The sequence below is a fragment of the Helianthus annuus genome, chromosome 12, assembly GCF_002127325.2.
Source record: "Helianthus annuus cultivar XRQ/B chromosome 12, HanXRQr2.0-SUNRISE, whole genome shotgun sequence".
NCBI classification, from domain to species: domain Eukaryota; kingdom Viridiplantae; phylum Streptophyta; class Magnoliopsida; order Asterales; family Asteraceae; genus Helianthus; species Helianthus annuus.
Genome location: NC_035444.2, coordinates 49,949,404 through 49,971,107, shown reverse-complemented (window position 1 = coordinate 49,971,107; position 21,704 = coordinate 49,949,404).

Sequence of the window (21,704 nt, the reverse complement as noted above, 5' to 3'; positions counted from 1 at the left end):
TTGGTGTTGAGATTGCCAATCCATTCCAATGATAACGTCAAAACTACCCAGAACGATAGGGATGAGGTCGATAGAAAAGGTCTGATCGGCAAGGACAAGCTTGCAACCCTTAACTATATGTGTAGTCTCTAAACTTTTACCATTTGCTAACTCTACGATGTGCTTGGTGTTCAAAAGTGTCGGAGTGCGCTTAAGCATTTGGCTAACTTTTAAGGACACATAACTAGTATCGGCACCCGAATCAAATAATACATTAACAAAGAAGTCGTCCAGAAGAAACTTACCCATCGCAACGTTGGAATCGGTCCTTGCTTCTCCCTGACCAATCACGAACACCCGACCTTCGGCACCAATGCCATTATTGTTACCTCCATTGTTGCCTCCGTTGTTGTTTCCATTGTGGTTCCCGTTTCTTTGGTTGTTGTTCTGATTCTGGTTCAGCTGGGGGCAGTTCCTCTTAAAGTGGCCTTCAGCGCCACACTGAAAGCATCCTTTATTGCCCTGTTGTTGCTGTTGGTGGTGGTTCTGTGGAGCTTGTTGTTGTTGTTGTTGGCGATTCTGATTCGCAGGACGTGGGCTCCTGCAATCCTTAGCTTCATGACCCAGCTTGTGACATCGCAGACAACGTCCCTTGTTGCACTGGCCGCTATGGTGCAGATTACATCGATTGCACTTAGGGTGATTTCCCTTGTACCCACCCTGACCTTGATTCCCAGAAGACTGTTGACTGGGGCTCCTGTACTCGTCTGTCTTTCGCTGCTGGGATTGAGCTGAAGAAGAACCCTTGCCCAAATTTCCATCCCACTTGCACTTATTATCATTGGGAGCATCAGAAGTGGTAGCGCTAATACGCTTGGGCAGCCTGTTCTACTCAACTGCCTGATTAGTAAGGCGATGGGCCAACTTGACGATTTGCTGTATGGTGCCAAGATTAGCTGAGGTTACATGGCTCTAGATCTCTGGCACCAAGCCCTTAAGGTACAACTCAATGCGTTTGATGGGAGGGTCCACCATTGTGGGACACAGGATGGCCAGCTCGTTTGACCTCTTCGTGTATGCCTCGATCTCAGACCCCGTCATCTTCAGATTTAAAAATTCCACCTCCAGCTTGTGGATGTCGTCACGACTGCAATACTCTTCCGTAATCAGCTCTTTGAAACCATTCCACGGGGTGGCATTAACAACCACCAACACAAGCAGTTGAACCTGTGCCTTCCACGAGGTTAACGCAACACCTTCGAGTATTCCAGTAACATACTTCACCCTACGATCTTCCGAGCAATCACACATCTCGAAAACGAACTCGAGCTTCTCGAACCAGTGAAGAAGGCCTACAGGTCCTTCGGTGCCGCTGAAAGTACTAGGTCGACAATCCATGAAGGTTTCGAATGTGCACACAGGAGGCTGTGCAGGTTGACCTGTGGTGCGAGAATAAAAGACAAAGTTAAGAACGAGGGTTGGTTTGTGAAGTTAGGATCTAAACGTCCTAAGATGGGTTGAAGTAGCAGGTTATACCTCCTGCAGGAACAGCTGCGAGTGCCTCAGCAACTCGTTCATTGATCAAAGCCGTCAGCTGGGCTTCAGTTAGGTTGATTCGTCCTCCGCGTCCGTTCATGATCTTCACAACGAAGCAACGTAAGTGAGGAATGTGTCGCGAAAGTGCGTAAGTGTGGGATGACAGTAGAGAGTAAGCACACAAGGTTCAAAACAATTGTCACGTTATCTAATGCACAATGTAAACTATCTAACCGACAATATAACAGAGATCATACCACCTATTGTATCGAGTCTTGCACGTGGAGCGAAGCGTCGTTGCGGATCGTTGAGCACTGTACGGTTATAGTCTGGTTTTATCAAAAAGCTTTTTCCCTTTTTAAAACCAAGTTCACTATAACCAATGGCTACGATACCAATCTGTCACACCCCAAAATCCACCATGCGGAGTACCACTGCTTGGAGGCGTGACGTGACCAGAATCGAGCCACCAATCATACTGAACAACGTATTTAAGTAAATAAAGCCAACCACAATACGATTGGTGACCAAACGCTAGTTAACCAAGTTTTTAAATTAAACAGCGGAAGCATAAACGTAAAGTCCAAAAACATAAGTCCATAGTTAATAAGTTAAAGTTCAAAACACAAGTTTAATAAGTTCATAAGGATTTGAATATTAAGCACGGAACATAACAGTCCGTACACCACGTCGACTCCTTCCTCGTGCAAACTCCAAGAATTTAACGACCTGTAAGGCATGTAACAACGAGTCAACAACAAAGTTAAGTGAGTTCACGTTTGGTTGTTTACTTTTAAGTTGTATCCGAAAACGTGGTTTGTCTTTCGTTGGCGTAATTGCCGTGGGGGTTACCCCGTAGTTGAAAGAAAATTTAACCAGTTCATTCTTTATTACCCAGACCATATTCATGATTAGTGGGGGCTTCCCCATGTGAACTACAAGACTGTACCATATCGACTACTAACGCAAATAAGTTGTGCCCTACGTCAGTGTCTATCATCACTGACGGTTTGCCATAGTGTATTAGTACACGCCCGTCCGACTGGCACGGTGTGAGGTTTGTTAAACCTAATAGCACTATTAACTAATGACCCGCTCGCCATTGGCCTCGACGTTTAAGTCGATATAAAATGAGGGACTTAATGATAGAGTTTTTTCTAGTAAGTTTTAAGGGTGTTGTCCTACCCATGGAGGACGAATGTACGTAGTTCTACCCAAGGAGAATACGCAGGAATAATATTGGCATCATACCCAAGGAGGATGGCCGTACATATCCTACCCAAGGAGGATATGTAGATCCCGTTTTAAATTCTTTAACCCATTCCCAACCACCGGGAATCCCATGCCTTAGAAAGTGTGTGAACTCACCTCGGTTTGCTTGGTTAGATTCTCAAATATACCTAATAGTCATAGTCGGTCAATCACGTCCTAATATGATTACCAGTTAGTCATTTAGTGGTTTTCAAATAGAGCACAAAGTTCCTACACGTATCTATCACATAACATGCATTACTTTAACGGTTTATGCCCATATAAACTCCCCATCTATTCCCGTTCAAAAATAAATATACGACATTGCACATAACACTTTTATTGACACATAACATGTTAGATCATTCACAGATAAGATACACGACATTTAAACACGCAATTTACTACTTATGTCATTTCAACTTAAATATCCGAAACTGGGCTGTTTTCGAGCATTTTAATAAAATAGTTATCTTATTTCATAAATTCCCAACTTTTTACAGAGGGTGCTAAATGATCCAAATATTATTGTGTAAAAATCTCGGGATCCGATTCATTACTAATATTTTATAAAAAAATCATTTTCCAGACTACATTCAGATTTATCTTTTTCTGACTGCAGTCCACGGAATAATTCGTTAAAAATTCATTGTAAGTCGGATTGACGAAATTCAGTGGGACAATTACTACGACATCAGTGTCCATCTACAGTACCAATTTCATGATCTAACTTTACACAGAACTCAAGTTATGACAGAAACAAAATGCATAATTTCAGCAGTAAAAACTCAGCTTTAGTTGCTGTTACAAAACAACACTTTAAAAATAGTAAACGAAGTCAAAAAATTATGATTCTAGTGCCATTAGAACCGTATTTCATAGTACATAAATCTAGACTTCATAAAATACATTTTTCGTTAAGTGATAATCCTGTTACAGCCAACGGTTGGCTGTAAAAACCAAACAGTTTTCTGTTTCAGCTTTTAACTCTCTAATTTGTGTTCGATTAATTCCATGTTTAGAGATCACAACAACATCAATCATCAATGTTAACCAGAAAAATCATCATGAAATCAACAAGAATCATAACAACACAAGATCTACATGATTTACACACACATCTACTCTTTATCCAACATATTCATCTTACTTTCAAGTCTTTAAGTTATGATCTTATGTGTTCTTGATTTTTAGCCATTAAATCACTTATTAACCACTTTAAACAAGATCAAGGGGATGTTTAGAAGCACTTACAACTAGCTCAAGGCTAGGGAAGAATCAAAGTGAAAACTAGGTGGATAAAAGCGAGGTAGAGAGGTCTTTGGGATTCCGAAAGCACCGAGTCTCCTCGTATGTGACCTTTCACCTTTGTATGTAAGTGGTTTAGCAAGACCGAACTTGAATGATGATGGGATGATGGATGTGGTGTTCGGCCAAAGGTATGGCAAGAGGGAGAGAGAACAGGTCTTTTTGGAAGTGTTGATGTGAATGAAATGGTGGACCTCTCATACATACTTATAGACCAAGTATTACTAATATCCATAGTGTATTGTGTCAACAAGATATTAAGCATCAACAATAAAATATTCAAGATTTGTAAGGAGTGTGTCCCCTTAGGGGACCGATCAGTTAAGGGGGGGGGGAGTAATATGGTTGGATTTGAATGATGTAGTTAGTAGATAGTTATGTTTAGTTAGGAATTAAAATTAGTTATTAGTGTGTAGTGTATTATAACGGGTGTTAGGGTATTCGGGGACCCCAATTGGCTCAGAAAAGTATAAACAATGTTATTAGCAATATTTTTATGTTCCGGGTAAAGTCCGGCTGTTCGGTTTGATACTGTTCCATTAAAGTGTTTAATTAATCCGTAAAGTGTCCTTAATATATATTTTTGTAGCATTTTCAATTCTCAACACTTAGGAAATTATAACGGACTATTTAGTGACTTTTCTACATACTACTAGTATGTTAACAAGCACATGTAAGCATAACACAGATATCAGAAATCAGTTAACACTACGTCAAAAGTAGGCTACGGCCACACTTTTGGCAAAACCGTCCAGTCACACATTTAAAAATTTGTGTGGCTAAAGATCATTCATAACATTTTAAAACACTTTTAGCCACACATCATATTATTAATGTGACAATTGCATACCAGTTCAGAACATTTAGCCACACTTTTAGAAAATTATGTGACAGCTGTTTGGACTGGCACAAACAGTGGTTGTTTCTTTGTAAATTTGACAGATGATGTTGATGTACTCAAAGATGTTTTTGCAGTGTACTCATTCTTTTTTATGTCAAAGTTCTTGAGATACACACATTTTTGAGTTTTGTGATTATCTTTACCACAGATGGTGCAGCTTTCAGCAGGTACAATGATGCTTGTTTATATCATATGCTTTTAGAAGAAAACAGTCTTTTGTTAGATGATTCTTCTTTTCACAGAATTCACAAAACAAGTTTTTGATCTTTTCTCTGTTCTTCCTTTTCTCATATTCCTTTGCAACAGAGTTTTGAACCACTGTTGGAATATCTTTGATAGGAATGACCTTTGCTTTTGGAGCTTTTACACCATCAGTGGTTATGAAATCTATTGTTTTGAAATTTTCCAGGATATCACACTCATCAGACCATGTGGGTTTAAATTGGTATTTCTCAATTTCCTCAAAAGTTGAGGATCCCACAGGTCTTTCCAGAGTAATTTTGTTCCCAAGTTTGTCAGTTATTTTAACCTCTTGGCTATCTTTGTTGGTTGGAATTATCTCAGTTGAACCAGCTTGTTTTCCAGCAGTGTTTTCAAGATCATCATATTTTCTATGTCCAATACCAAACTTAACATTGCTTTCAAACTGTTTTGCAAGCATAACCTCATACCCTTTACAAGACTCAACCCATCTTTCACAAGTGATCTGGGTAGACTCCAACTCCTTTTTGCAAACTTGGTATTTTTCTACCATAGTTTGGAGTTGAGTTTTGGTTATCATCTGCTCCTCTTTTAAACTGCTGATTTCCTTATCTTTTTCAGCCAATTTGTTTCTAAGTTCTTTTAATGACTATTCAAATTTGACTTCATCAGACAAGACTTTATCCCTAAGGTTTTCATTTACCTCTTTGATGTTAGCAAATGCAATAATACATTTGTCTGAACACAGTTTTTCAAGAACTTGAGGGTTACCTTGGCAGCAGCCATCATGGCACAATTACATTGATGATCATCATCTTCATCAGCTCTCTCTTCTTTTTCACCAGCTTTTTTCACTTCTTCTTTCTTTTTGTCTTCTTTGGACCAAGGGTCAGACAGTGGTTCCACTACAACAAAAATGGCTTTTTAGGACCTTTTCTGTGGGACGCTTGTAAAAGAGGGTCCTAAAAAACTATTTAATAGGACTAATGAACTTTTGGGGTCCTTTTATAATATACTCTACTAAACCAGTGTCGTAAAAAACTATTTAATAGGATGGATGATTTTTTGGGGTCCTATTATCATATAATTTAATAGGACACTTAAAATGTAGATCCTAATAAAGTACTTTATAAGACATTTAATTGTTAGTGTCCCATTATGTGGTACTATATTAGGACACTTGATCATCTGGGGTCCTATTATAACATAACTTAATAGGACACATTGTAGTTAAGTCATAAATGTTCAGTGTTACAGTGTTACAGGACCCCCTCTAGTCGAAGTCATATTAGAACTTAACTTAATAGGACACTTGACACTTGGGTCTTATAAATTTAAACTTTATACGACGCTTAATCATTGTGGTGTTATTATAATACACCGTAATAGGACACTTGATATTTGAGTCATAAAACATTAGTTTTATAGGACGCTTATCACTAGAGTTTTATTATAATATAACTTAAAAAGACACTTGACACTTGGGTCTTATAAATATAACCTTTATAGGACGCTTAATCATTGTGGTGTTATTATAATACACTGTAATAGGACACCTGATATTTGAGTCATAAAACATCAGTTTCATAGGACGCTTATTCGCTAGAGTTCTATTATAACATAACTTAATAGGACACTTGACATTAGGGTCTTATAACTTTAACCTTTATAGGACGCTTAATCGCTATGGTCCAATCAAGTATTATCATGTAACATCATGTATGTCAAGCATGAACCTCATTATATGATTCACCAATACACAAACTATCATGAAGACGGTGGGAGGGTCATGAATAACAAGAAAGTAAATCTAATCTATTAAGTTTTAAGGGTGTTCATAATCAAGTTAGTAATGAAGGAGTGGAACTTAGTTTGGAAAGCTAATTAAAGCTTCCATTTGTTCACACTTCACAAGTCACAAGTTCATAATATGGAAGACGACGACTCGTGCTTGTTTTCATCATTCAACAAATGAAAGGTGGTGGTGGTGAGAGGTGTTGGTGGTAGTGGTGGCCGGCGGTGGTAGTGGCCGGTGGTGGTGGTGGTGGTGAGTAGTGGTGGTGGCCGGTGGTGGTGGTGGTGGTGGTGGTGGTGGTGGTGGTGAGTAGTGGTGGCCTACGGCGGCAACGGTGGCGGTGGTGGTGGTGGTGGTGGCCGGCAGTGGTGGTGGCCGACGGTGGTGGTGGTGGTGGTGAGAGGTGGTGGCACTACTAGAAAATGAGCCTAATGTAACCTTTTAAAAGCAACCTTTAAAATGAGTTGCATTTGATTATAAAGTACCTTCTTTAAATATAAAAGTTGCATTTCAAGATCTAATGCAACATTTTTCTATAAAAGTTGCAAATTATTCCATATATAAGTTTGCAAGTTTTTTGTGCATAACAACTTGTACATTGTGCTTTGTGAGTTTTTTTAAAAAAAAGTTGAATTTTTACTTTTAACCAAAAGGTTTTTACCTTTTTCAATTTAAACCCTACATAATTTGTTTTTTTCACTTTAACCCAAAACTTTTCATTATTTTCAATTTAACTTCGCAACTTTTGTCACTTATACTTTTCATCTTTCGCAAATTTTCGTTTTACGTATAGTTCTAAATTTTTTGAGTTAATATGACGCAACATGCATGTGTGGTTCAACGTTTTTACCTCTATTTTTTCATGTTTGACAGGTTCGTCGCAACACGCATATCCTAGGTCGAGTCAGTGTTGGTGGTCGATGGCGGTTGTGTGACATTAGTACTATTTGACACATTGTTTTACGCCCCGCCGCAGCGTGGGGTGTGCTTTGGGGGATTTTCAAAGAAAAAGTTGTTATGCATATGGTTGTCGTAACGTTGGCTTTGGGGGTTTTCCAAAAGAAATTGATTTTTTTTTACTTTTCACCCAAAAGTATTTCATAAATTACTTTTAACCCAAAACTATTTGTTTTTTTTTTACTTTTAACCCAAAACTTTTTATCTTTTGTAATATATTCTCATAACTTTTTTACTTTCAACTTTGATTCTTTATAGTTTTCATTTTCCGCAATTTTTTTGCTTTATGCTTGGTTCTAAATTTTGTGACTTAACACATTGCAACGTGCGTCTTTGGTTTAACGTTTTTACGTTTCGTTCAAAATTTTACGAGTTAACACGACGCAATCGTGTATGGGTGAACGTTTTTACATCGTCTATTTTTTCTCCGTTTGACAGGTTTAACATAACGTGCGGGTCATAGATTGACTTAGTAATAATTAAAGAATCCCCGCCGCATTGCAGCGGGTCGCAATGCTAGTTTTATTCAAAATTGCAACTTTTGTTTAGAAGATTACATTGTTAATATATAAAGACAACTTTTATTACAAAACATTGCATAACATTAAATATGAATATGCGTCTATTATTTTCAAAGACAACTTTGTTAGACTACTAGAAAAAAGAATACATAACTTTGATTATCGACGGATAACTTATCGGCTTGTCCCACGAAATTGAAAAGATATACAACATATTTTTTTTATTTACCCACATATCATCCAAAAAACAAAAAGTAATATAATTTCTTAAAATTTTTATTGCTACCACAAACCCCTCAAATTCCCCAAAAGTTTGATTGTAGTCGTGATACATTTTTTCCCCAAAGATTATATAACATTTTATATGAATACATTATTTTAGTTTTATGTAGATTTACTAAAAAACTCCATTCCCACCTAATTTTCAATAGTTATGTTTCTTCAAAATTGGTAGATTTAGTATTTCTTGGTGGTGAGTGAGCGGGTAAATTTGGTATTTAGTATTTAGGAGGGAATTAGAAATTAGAGGGAAACTATGAGGGAAATTAAGTACAAAATTTGATAAGAAAAGTATTAATTGCAATAAAGTAAAAAATTAGTAATTGCAGGTAATTCTTAATTATAGCATATCTAGATATTTGATTAAAAAATGGTGCATAAATTAATTGCATACTTTAATTATATAAATTATATAAATATTAAATATATGAAGATATATTGAAAACAAAAAAACTGAAAAGCTTAACTTCAATATTACCATTTATATATTTTAATTATAGTTACCAAACAGAGTTTACTTTGTAAATAAAAACTAATTTAATATATATTGAAGAGGTATATATACAAGGTTGGGATCCAATACATATACAAGGTAGGGATCCTATATAAATAAAATGAACTTACTAAACGTATAAATAAGTAGAGTAATTATAATTATGTAGTTTTGATCTTAAGTATTTATGCTGCGAAAATTGAAGTGGAATAACTACGTTAGTTCAAAGTTGTATAGTAACAATAATAATTACTCTAGTGCTATTGCAAATACTTCCTTATTTGTCTGTTTAACATGTTAAATCTATTTGTATATGACCCTAGCAATATATATATATATATATATATATATATATATATATATATATATATATATATATGTGTGTGTGTGTGTGTGTGAGAGAGAGAGAGAGAGAGAGAAAGAGCCAATGGACATTGGTCGATCAACATTTTGACTTTATTGACCAATATAGCATTTAACGGCTCCATTAAGAGTCATCATGAATGCTAAGGTCCAATATTACTCTTAGGGCTCAATATGGTATGTTAAAATTATGACAATTAGGGCCCAATATAACACTTTGACATCCAATATGACCAAATAACGCGCATCATGATTAGTTAAGAGTCATCATGATTATTAAGGCATGATATGGTCTACTAAGTCATATATGCTCTTTCATTGTCTATTATGATCTAATATAACCAAGTACAACCAAACATAACTTTATAAGATGTGGTAGGACGTTATATGACTTAGTACAACTCAATATAGCTCTATAAGACCCAATATGGCCTCATACTACCATTATGGTCTTTTAAAAGTCATAATTACTATTAATGCCCCATATAGTCCATTAAGACATGCATACTCTTATATTTCCCATATTGGTCTCATACAACTCAATATAACTTTTTTAAACCTAATATGACGTAATACAACCCATCATAACGGTTAAGGCCCAACATGATCCAATAAGACATACATGATATATTGCACCACTATTATATCCCATCAAAGTCCATTAATATTAGGGGATTTGACCTGTAATAATCCCACCTATACCTTATTGGCCATTAATAATCCCACCTCAGAATATTCCCCCCACCAGTCCCACCTTTCACCTATTTTTCCTACAATGGTCCCCTGTTAAAAAAAAACTTACCGGAGTTAAGCTTTTTTCCAAATTACAAACAGATTTTTTAGGGCATTTGATCAGAACTATGACACGAGTCCATTGATGTAAAACTTACTTCGAAATGGTGCTCCAAGTGACTTGATTTTGGTTAATTGGAAATTTAAACACCCAAATTGAAGCGTCGTTTTCATCGTTTGGAGCACCGTTTCGAGGCAACTTTTACATCAATGGACTCGTATCGTCGTTCTAATCAAAAGCCCTAAAAAATCTGTTTGTAATTTGGAAAAAAGCTTAACTCTGTTAAATTTTTTTAACAGGGGACCATTGTAGGAAAAATAGGTGAAAGGTGGGACTGGTGAGGGAATATTCTGAGGTGGGATTATTAATGGCCAATAAGGTCTAGGTGGGATTATTACAGGCCAATTTCCCTTAATATTAACATCATTATCAAGGCTCAATATGGTCTAGTTAAACATGTATAAACTATTATCGTTCATTATGATATATGATAACTCTTTACAACTCATTACAACTCAATCTAAATGTGACCCAATACTTGTTAAGAGCTATATGACTATTAAGGTCCATATAACACATTAAAAGTTATCATAACCATTTTTAAATTTTGTTACAAGTAGTTAATCATGATCAAACAATGTTAGTCTTAGTTAAACTTCCTCAGTCATAGTCGTTTCGGTTTAAATATGAAATCAAAATAAAGTATATGTACAAACCAGATATACCAGAATATATTTTTTTCATTATCTATACTGGATATTTTTTTTTGAACGGCCAACGAATCCTCCAAATGGGCTATTGACGAAATTCAGCACATCGGGATACATCTATAGTGAATATGATTGATATTATAAAGAAATATTTTTTTTCTAATAAAACTTTTATATTAATAACTAACATATCTAAATCATTAAATTATTAAGTTCTGCAATTAACCAGTTCAGCTGACAACGCTGACACAAAAACGATCCACTGTGGAGCTTTATAAGCGGACCAGCAAGGTATTATGAGCGGACCCCAAAACTACCTTAAGAGCGATCCAACCTGTTTGTTCACAAAAGCGATCTAAACACTAATTATGGAGCGATCCTACATGTGTCATAAAAGCGATCCTCAACTGTATGAATAAGCGGTCCACACACTGTCCATATAAGCGATCTAAGCAACAAATTTTGAGCGGTCCAGAACCTTTGACTAATAAGCGGTTCAAGTATGTTCAAATAAGCGGTCCAGACCTGCAACTTTTGACGCGATTTCGAACGAAAAAAATCTCGATTTCTCCTAAACGGTTTGGAGTTTCGATCTGAAACTTGGTAGGGTTTTAGATCAAGTATAGGCGCACAACATATTCAAAAATCAGACGAAACGGACCATGAAAACCTGTTCAATTTGACGATAATCAGTAAAAACGTGAAAAATATAAAAAAGATGAAGAACTAGATGAAATTTGGATCTGAATCTGATGAAATCCTGTGCGAAATCGTGTGAAAGATCAGTGCAATCGAGCTCCTGCTCTGATACCACTTGTTAGGACCGGTTTGACTCCGAAACGATTGCGTAATCGAACGTGTGACGTGCGGAATCCGTACACGAACGCGAGCTAACACACGAGATGTAATATAAACGTGATTCTATTAACGAATCTGAAAACGTACAGCACCTGAATCACGAATAACGAACTTTCTCTCTCTAGCTTTCTCTCTCTAGCTCTAGAAACCTCCAAGTTGTGAAAATGACAAATGCTCAAAAGTTCTAAACTAGAAGCCCTAGAGTTCTATTTATAGGCCAAGGGATTTAATGAGGAATCTCATTAATTACAATTATGCCACCTTGCCTTTTTACTAACTAAACTTAAAATATAACAATGTAACTCTCGTTTTCTTCGGTTTTCTGCTACGGACTAGATTGACGGAGGCGATAGACAGATAATGCACTAACAGTATTTATAGGCCAAGGGATTTAATGAGGAATCTCATTAATTACAATTATGCCACCTTGCCTTTTTACTAACTAAACTTAAAATATACAATGTAACTCTCGTTTTCTTTGGTTTTCTGCTACGGACTAGGTTGACGGAGGCGATAGACAGATAATGCACTAACAAAAAGTGCAATAAAAAAGAAACTCAGATCCAACAATTGGTATCATAGCTAGAACAGTCAAATTTGATTTAACAATCATTTTGACGTAAATAGTTCAGCTCAAAACAGTTGATACTGATCGTTTGTTCGTCGTTGAAAAACAGAGTAAGGATTAATCACCATAGTTGATTTCTCAGTACCTGTAAAACAACAAGAATGACGTCACAATCTCAGGACGATAAAAACAACATTGGCTCGCTCTTTAAACCACCTATGCTAAAAAGAAATGAGTACAACATCTGGCAGAGGAGGATGGGTCACATCCTCGCTCAACAAAGCACAAGTTGTTGGAAGTCTGTTATCTTTGGTCCTCATGTTCCTACAGTGCCAAGCGCTGAAAATCCTAATATCGATGTACCAAAACCTGTTGAAAATTATACCGAAACGGATTATCAAAAATTTGAACTGGATGCTAAAGCATTTAGTATTGTTGCATCAGCGCTCCCCAACGAAATATATGTTGGACTGTTACATTGTAACAGTGCCAAAGAGTTGTGGGACGCACTTAAGGAACAGTTTGGAGGTACCGAAGAGGTCATAGAAAACAATAGGGAAATCCTGAACCAACAGTACGAAACATTTTGTCATGTTAAAGGTGAATCACTGACTCAACAATTTGAGCGTTTCAGTTGTCTCATCAGTGAACTGAGGCTTGTTAATGTCACGTTTACGAACTCGACTCAAAATAGCAGGTTCCTCAGATCACTGCCAGAAAAATGGGACACAATAGCTATTGTCACCAGAACTGCACCTGAGTTCAAGGATCTGACCTTGACCCAACTCCATGGTCGACTCCTGACCTTTGAGAGGGAGTTGAACCAGAAAAGGAAGTTACAAGAGTCAGGGAAAACCGTTGATGATTATTCATTCGGTAACACTGCTCTTCTGGGTCAAGAAGAATCTGGTGGTAGTGGTAAGGATCAGGGTTATGATCACTTCGTTGATATAACTGCTGGAGCAAACTTTAACAACCCTGATCCTCACTCTACAGGTTGTGCATTCACTGCAAATGAAAACCAGATGTCAGACAATTTAAGCTTTGAACTAAATGATTTACAGCATTTCGACCCCACTGACCTAGAGGAAATGGACATCCTGCACCAACTGGCCTTGCTAAGTGTTAGAACTAGCAAGTTTTATAAGAGAACTGGAAGAAAATTTCCAGGTCTACATGGGAACCTAAGGGTTGGGTTGGATAAATCGAAAATCAAGTGTTACAAGTGTAACAGGTTGGGACACTTTGCTAGGGAATGTATGAGTCAAACAACTGGTCCCATAGTCACTCACCCTAGTTCAAATCCTAGACCTCAAAATCAAAACACTGCGCACTATGCCCAATATGCCCCAGCAGCACATGTGAACACTGCTCACTATGCTGTTGCTCCTATGCCAGTGCATTATGTCCAAACAGCTGCTCCACAGATCCAATATGTTCAAACCCCTGCTCCCCAGGCACAAGTGCAATCTGCACCTCAAACTACTGCTCTAGTAGTTACACAACCAGAAAAACAAAGCTTCTTTAGTCAAGAGTTTGTTGACTGGAGCAGTATGCCTGAAAATCTTAATGATGAAAATTTTGCACTATATGCTTCAAATGATTCTTCTCACAATGAATTTTGTTTGATGGCATTAGAGTTAATACAGGAGGGGGTTGAATCTGAGGAGGAACAGCTGAAGGTTGAAACAGTGGAAGAGGTGACTGAAGCAGTGGTTACTGCTGTGACTGATGAAGTACTGCTGGGAGAAAGTTAAGGTACCCTGATTGAACCAATGACAGATCTATGGTCTGAAGAAGACAAGAAATATGAAAAAGCTGGGGAGGAAGAAGAGAGAGCTGATGAGGAAGAAAATCCTAAGTGTGATTGTGCAATGATGGCTGCTGCCAAGGTATCACCTCAAGTTCTAGAAAAACTATGTTCAGACAACTGCATTATTGCTTTTGCTAACATCAAAGAGGTGAATGAAAACCTTAGGAACAAAATCTTAACTGATGAAGTCAAATTTGAAAGATCTTTAAAAGAACTTAAAAACAAATTGACTGAAAAAGAAAAAGAGATTAACAGTTTGAAAGAAGAGCAAAGCATAACCAAAACCCAACTCCAAACTATGGTAGAAAAATATCAAGTTTGCAAAAAGGAGTTAGAATCCACCCAGATCACTTGTGAAAGATGGGTGGAATCATGCAAAGGGTATGAGGTTATGCTTGAGAAACAGATAAAAAGCAATGTAAAATTTGGGGTTGGTTATAGAAAACATGATGATGAAAACACTGCTTTTGAAAAATCTGTTTCAACCACTGATGTAACTACTGAGTTCATCCCAACAAACAAGGATGGCCAAGAAGTTAAAATCACTGACAAACTTGGTAACAAAATCACACTTGACAGACCAATGGGTCCCTCTGCATTTGATGAGATTGAAAATCATCAATTTAAACCAAGATGGTCTGATGAGTGTGATATCCTTGAAAACTTCAACCCAATGGACTTTACATCAACTGATGGTGTTAAGGCTCCAAAAGCTAAAGTTATTCCTCTTAAGGATATTCCAGCAGTGGTTAAAACCTCTGCTACAAAGGAGTCTGAAAAGAGGAAGAAGAAAGAGAAAATTGATAACTTGTTTTGTGAATTCTGTGAGAAGAGAAACCATCTAACAAAAGATTGTTTCCATTTAAAAGCTTATGACTTAACCAAAACAAGTGTCACTACTTCAGCTGAAAGTTGCAGTGTTTGTGGTAAAACAAACCATAAAACTCAGGCATGTGTGTACCTCAAAAACTTCAATGAAAAGAAGAATGAGTACATGGCTAAAACATCCTTGAGTTCATCAGCATCTTCACCATCTGTCAAGTTCACAAAGAAACAACCACTGTTTGTGCCAATTCAAACAACTGTCACAAAAAAGCTGAATCAAACATCTGTCAAAAGAGAAGTTCAGGTTACTGATGCACCTCCTGCCAATCAGTTTAGAAAGGGCAAGGAAAAACAGTCTTACCAAAGGATTCCACACGTTTATGAGGTGTACAAAAAGCCCTCTAAACCCAGAGTGAATAGGCATCCTTTCGGTTACCAGCAGTTGATTGGGCAAGACCCCCAACAGTGGTTAGCAAGAAACAGTACTAAAACTGTCCAAACCCCTGACTTAACCACTGCCCATCACACTGCATCCATACCAGACACTGTTGAGACCCCATCCAAAGCCCTGTTGGCTTTGGAGTCCTTAATGAACTAATCCTTTTACTTCATGTGCAGGGAGTTTCTGCATGCTTTGATAGTTTATGGTATGTAGATAGTGGAGGCTCCAGGCACATGACAGGATGTAAAGCCCTCCTCAAAGACTTTAAAATCCATTGTGGGGGGTGATATATCCTTTGGAAATAATAGTAAAGGGAAAGTTCTGGGGTCTGGAACAGTGCAATCTGGTAATGTAAAATTTGAAAATGTCAATCTAATAGACAATCTAAAATTCAACCTTCTGAGTGTGTCTCAAATGAGTGACAAAGGGTTTGGGTCATTCTTCACAAAAGATTGTTGTTGGATTGTTGGACCAGAAATGGTCAAGAAGATTGAAGCAATAATTAAAAATGGTTAAACTAAACTTGTTGCTCAAAGAAGTGGCAATGTTTATGTTGTTGACATGTCTAAAGAGTGTCCCAGAGCTGATGCCTGTCTGTTCTCAGCTGCCTCTAACAAAGAGACAGAACTTTGGCATAGACTGCTGGGACACACAAATCTTAAGACAATTACAGAAATTTCAAAAAATGGATTGGTAAGAGGCCTTCCACAAAAATTGTTCTCATGTCCTGAACATTGCATTTCCTGTCTAAAAGGAAAACAACATAAAAGTTCCCACAAGTCCATTGAAGAGTCCAAAACAACCCAGTGTTTGCAAATGCTGCACATGGATTTGTTTGGCCCAGTTCAAGTCATGAGCCTTAAAAAGAAAAGATATTGTTTGGTAATAGTTGATGACTTTTCTAGGTTTACATGGACTTTCTTTTTGCACTCTAAAGATGAAACTGCAGGCATTTTGCAAGACTTTGTGACACAGGTTGAAAATCAATTTGACCTTCCAGTAAAAAGCTTTAGGAGTGACAATGGCACAGAATTTAAAAATAGGGAGTTGGATGCCTTCTGTGTGAAGAAAGGGATTGTAAGGCAGTACAGCATCCCTAGAACACTAGAGCAAAATTGGGTTGTTGAGAGAAAGAATAGAACCTTGATTGAGGCTGCCAGAACCATGCTTGCAGATTCAGGTTTGCCATTAATTTTCTGGGCAGAGGCAGTAAACACTGCTTGCTATGTCCAAAACAGAGTTTTAATCAACCCCATGCACAAAAAGACTGCCTATGAAATTCTGTATAAAATCAAACCACTGATCTCATACTTCAAGGTATTTGGCTGCACATGCTTTATTTTGAACTTAAAAGATTCCATTTCAAAATTTGCAGCCAAAATTGATTGTGGTTATTTTCTAGGATACTCAACCACTGCCAAGGCCTACAAAGTGTTCAATGCACGGTCCAAGGTAGTGGAGGAGACTTTGGATGTAAAGTTCAATGAACTTTCATCAATGAAAATCCCAGCAAATCCTGCTGATGTGTTTGATCTTGAAAAATTCACATTTGAAAATACTGCTGTCAAGACTAACAGTGCAGGTCCATCAGAGGATACAACACCAGACTATGGGTACGAAGTCATCATCCCTCAAAGGTCTGCCACCAAAGGGAAAGCATCGGTTGTTCAAAACATCTGTGAAAGCTCAACCACTGCTACATCAACAGTTGTTGATCAAAGTAGCCCATCCACCACTGCTTCCATATCCTCAACTACTGCTGATAAAAGTCCTCAAACAGTGGATAAAAGTCAGCAGTGGTCCACTCCATTACCACCCATTCCACCACCTTTTGAAGCCACTGCTGGGTCATCAAAGTCACCAGCAGTGGTTAGCTCAGATGATACACATTTGCAGCCTTCACCAACAAATGCCATCATACCATACCAAGGAGATTTAATCTTCTTGAGATCTCATCCACCTGATCAAATCATTGGCAACATCAATGAAGGGGTGCTCACAAGAAGCCAAACCCAAAACATTTGTCTTTTTGCTGGTTTTCTATCACTCCATCAGCCAGTCAAGTACCAAGAGGCACTAAAAGACAACAGCTGGGTAGAAGCCATGCAAGAGGAGCTCCAACAGTTTAAAAGACATGGAGCTTGTACCACTGCCAAAAGAGGTCAGTCCCATTGGCACAAAGTGGGTCTTCAAGAACAAAACAGATGAAAGGGGCATTGTTGTCAAGAACAAAGCCAGGCTTGTGGTTCAAGGTTACAGACAGGAAGAGGGGATTGATTATGATGAAACATTCGCCCCTGTTGCAAGACTGGAAGCTATCAGACTGTTCCTGGCCTTTGCTATCAACCACAACATGAAGGTGTTTCAGATGGATATCAAAAGTGCTTTCCTCTATGGTACATTACAAGAAGAGGTATATGTATGTCAACCTCCAGGCTTTGAGGATCCATTTTATCCTGATCATGTCTACAGGCTAAACAAAGCCTTGTATGGCCTGAAACAAGCACCTAGAGCCTGGTATGAAACTCTTTCCAACTTTCTACTCTCAAATGGTTTCAAAAGAGGTACCATTGATAAAACACTGTTTCTTAAATGGAGGGGGAAAGATTTAATGATTGTCCAAATTTATGTGGATGACATTATTTTTGGAAGCACATGTACTAAAATGTGTGAAGAGTTTAGAGAACTCATGACAGCTGAGTTTGAAATGAGTGCAATGGGTGAGCTGCAATGCTTTCTTGGTCTCCAAGTACAGCAAATGCAAAATGGAACTTTCATTCATCAAAGCAAATATGCTAAAGAACTTTTAACCAAATTTGATATGAATGATTGTAAACCATGCAGCACACCAATGGCCACAAATAAGCTGGTCATGTCTGATGAAAAGGATGAGCTGATTGACCAAACACTTTATAGAAGCATGATTGGGTCATTATTGTACTTAACTGCATCTAGACCAGACATCATGTTTGCAACATGTGTCTGTGCAAGAAGTCAATCAGCTCCCAGAAAATCAAATCTCATTGCTGTAAAAAGGATTCTCAGATACATAAAAGGTGCTCCCACACTTGGTATCTTGTATCCAGCTAATGGGAATATCAAGCTTTCAGGTTTCTCAGACAGTGACTTTGCTGGTTGTCACACAACAAGGAAGTCCACTTCAGGAGGGTGCCAGTTTCTAGGTGATTGCTTAGTCTCTTGGCAAAGCAAAAAGCAAGCAGCAGTTTCAACATCCACTGCTGAGGCTGAATACATTGCTGCTGCAAGCTGTACAGCCCAACTCCTGTGGCTTCAAAATCAGTTACTGGATTTTGGTATCACTGCCTTAAAGACACCACTTATGTTGGATAGCCAGGCAGCAGAAAATATCATCAAAAATCCAGTTTCCCATTCTACCACCAAACAGATCGACATCAGACATCACTTTGTGAGGGATTGCTATGAAAAAGGTTTGATTTCTCTGCATCATGTCCCAACTAAAGACTAGCTGGCAGATGTGCTCACAAAAGCACTTGATACAGCTACTTTTGAAAGTCTGGTCTCTAGGATTGGGATGCTGAACATGGAATAACAAGCAACATCTTGTTTTTCTATGAATAAAAGCAACAAAATGTTTTCAGAAAATCAAAAATCCATCCTTAAAAATAGCTTAAAAATGAAAATTTCATTAAAATCCTTAAAAGTCTACCATAACCACTGATTGTTCAAAGGTCTGCTCTATTTCTAAAAAGGCTGTCCACTGCTGAAAGGCAACCACTGTTTTCTCATTTTTTGATAACCTCTGTTGTTCAAAAGCAGTGTCTTATCCACTGATATGCTATCTACTGATAGTAAAAGTCATCCACTGCCCCCTTTCCACTGCTTTCATCAGTTGCTTTCATACAAAGTACTGTCCTCCATCCTCACCAGTGGTTGTCACGTGGGCAGTACATAGCAGTCAGACTTTTTGTAACGGCTGCCACGTCAGCATTCACTCTCTCTCCTATAAAACTCCCTACTCACCATCCAAACAGGGTTTTTCTTCCATCTCTCACAACATTTCTTCGATCAATCGTTTCAAAAAATGACAAAATCGAAGTCGTCTGCAAAACCCTTATCAAAATCATCGAAAACAGCCTCTCAAAAGGCAACTACCACTGAAATTCCATTCAAAAAATCTCACAATCTCCTGGGTCCTCTCACAAAACCAGGAACCACAGATGTTTTCGATTCCATTATCACTATCATGACAAAGTCAAAGTACAAAACTTTGCTCACCGCCGACGCACCCATCTACTTAACAACACAAAGAGAGTTTTGGAAGAATGTAACCCTTGAAAAACAAGGAAAAGTTGTAATAGCCATTAACTCAACTCTGCAGAAGAAAGCAGTCCAAATAACACCGCAATCAATATCTGAAGTCTTTCAACTCAACGATCTGCAAGGTAAAGATTCTTTCCCTAAAAGTGAGTTAAAAATTGACTTCATTGAGAGAGGGTATGCAGACACAATGATGACGAAAGATACCTTAGAGAAAGGTTTCTTTCCTTCTGCAACCAGGTTTTTATTTCATACCCTTCTCATGTGTGTTTCAAACAAAACCACTTCCTTTAATGAAATACCATTGAAAATTCAAAACTTGGGGTAGGCTATTTTACAGGAAGAAAACCTCAACTACTCCAAGGCAATTTTTAATGATTTGGTTAAGAATGTTGAAACAAAATCATTCCTACTGTTCCCAAGATTTTTAAGTTATTATTTTGAGAAAAAGTTCAGTAAGGATGATATTGCGGTAATAAACCAAGGTGAATCTTCTCAAATAAATAGCTTAACTGCTGAAACATTTTCAAGAATGTTGACACCTTGCAAAACACAAGCAGAGGTGCCTGAGCAGACTTTAGCAACTACCACTGCTCCTCAGGCATCTGCTGCTGAGCCTACTGCTCTAGGTGATCAAAGCAGCAGAACAACTGTTTTGAAACCCACACCTACCAAACCAAAAAGGCCATCCAAAAAGAAAAATCAAAAACCCACCAAACCAATCCAAAAGGCAACTCTGGCAGATGAGATACCAGAGTTAATGCCTGTGACAACACAAATGTCACTAGAAACCATTGTTGCTTCTTCCTCACAGCAGTTGGTACAAATATCTCAACCCATAACCATAACTCCTCCTGCTTCTTCACAAAAAGGACAGGTTGTACACAAAGGGCCACCACATCATGATGCTCTGGATACACTTGTCTCCATCATCCACAGCTCAATGCCCGGAGCAACTCCGCCTTCTAAACCCACCATCACATCCTCAATTCCACCAAAAACACAACTACTGTTGGATGCAATTGACTTGAACCAGGCACTATCCAGTCCTTCTCAATCACCTGTCAATGAGAATATACCCCAACAAATGACTGAGCCTGCTGTATCATCCATTGCTAACCCACCAACAGAGCCTGAGGAGGTTACACGCATCGAGTTATAAGTAACTCTTTGTGGTAATCCAAGTGAAGCAGCCACTACAACTGTTGAACCTACAGGTTTACAGTTGGGCAGTGGTTTCATTAATAAGACTTCCTTGGAGGCAATTCCTTACATAGCACCTCTGCCAATCACCAGTGGATTTATATATCCAACTGGCATCATCAAAAGGTTGTCAAGTGTTGAAGGAAGAAGACCCCAGTACCAAGAAAAAGGGGCATCAGTGGTTAGTGTTTGGAATAAATTCCCTACATCTGCCACTGATAAAACCACTGCTAGTGGGAAATCAGATGATCCCATTAAGTTGGGTGATGATTTAAAGTACCAGAAATTGACGGATCATGTTGAAAAACTTGATAGCTCTGTTGCAGAGCTGAAAAATATGCTCCAACAGTTGTTACAAGTACAAAAGGTACAATCAACTGCTGTTCCACCTCAAGCACCTACTCTACAACAAGCACCTGCTACAAATAAGCTCTGGAATCTCTTTCAACCTTATCTCCATCATCAAGCACAACTGGCAGATCAGCAACATGAAAAACATGTTCAACAGCTGAGAAATGCTATGGAGTCCAGGTTCAAAGACATTCAGGCTGATCTAAAGGCTCTCAAAACTCAGATCCTGCACACCACTGGCACTTCTCCTCCACCAGT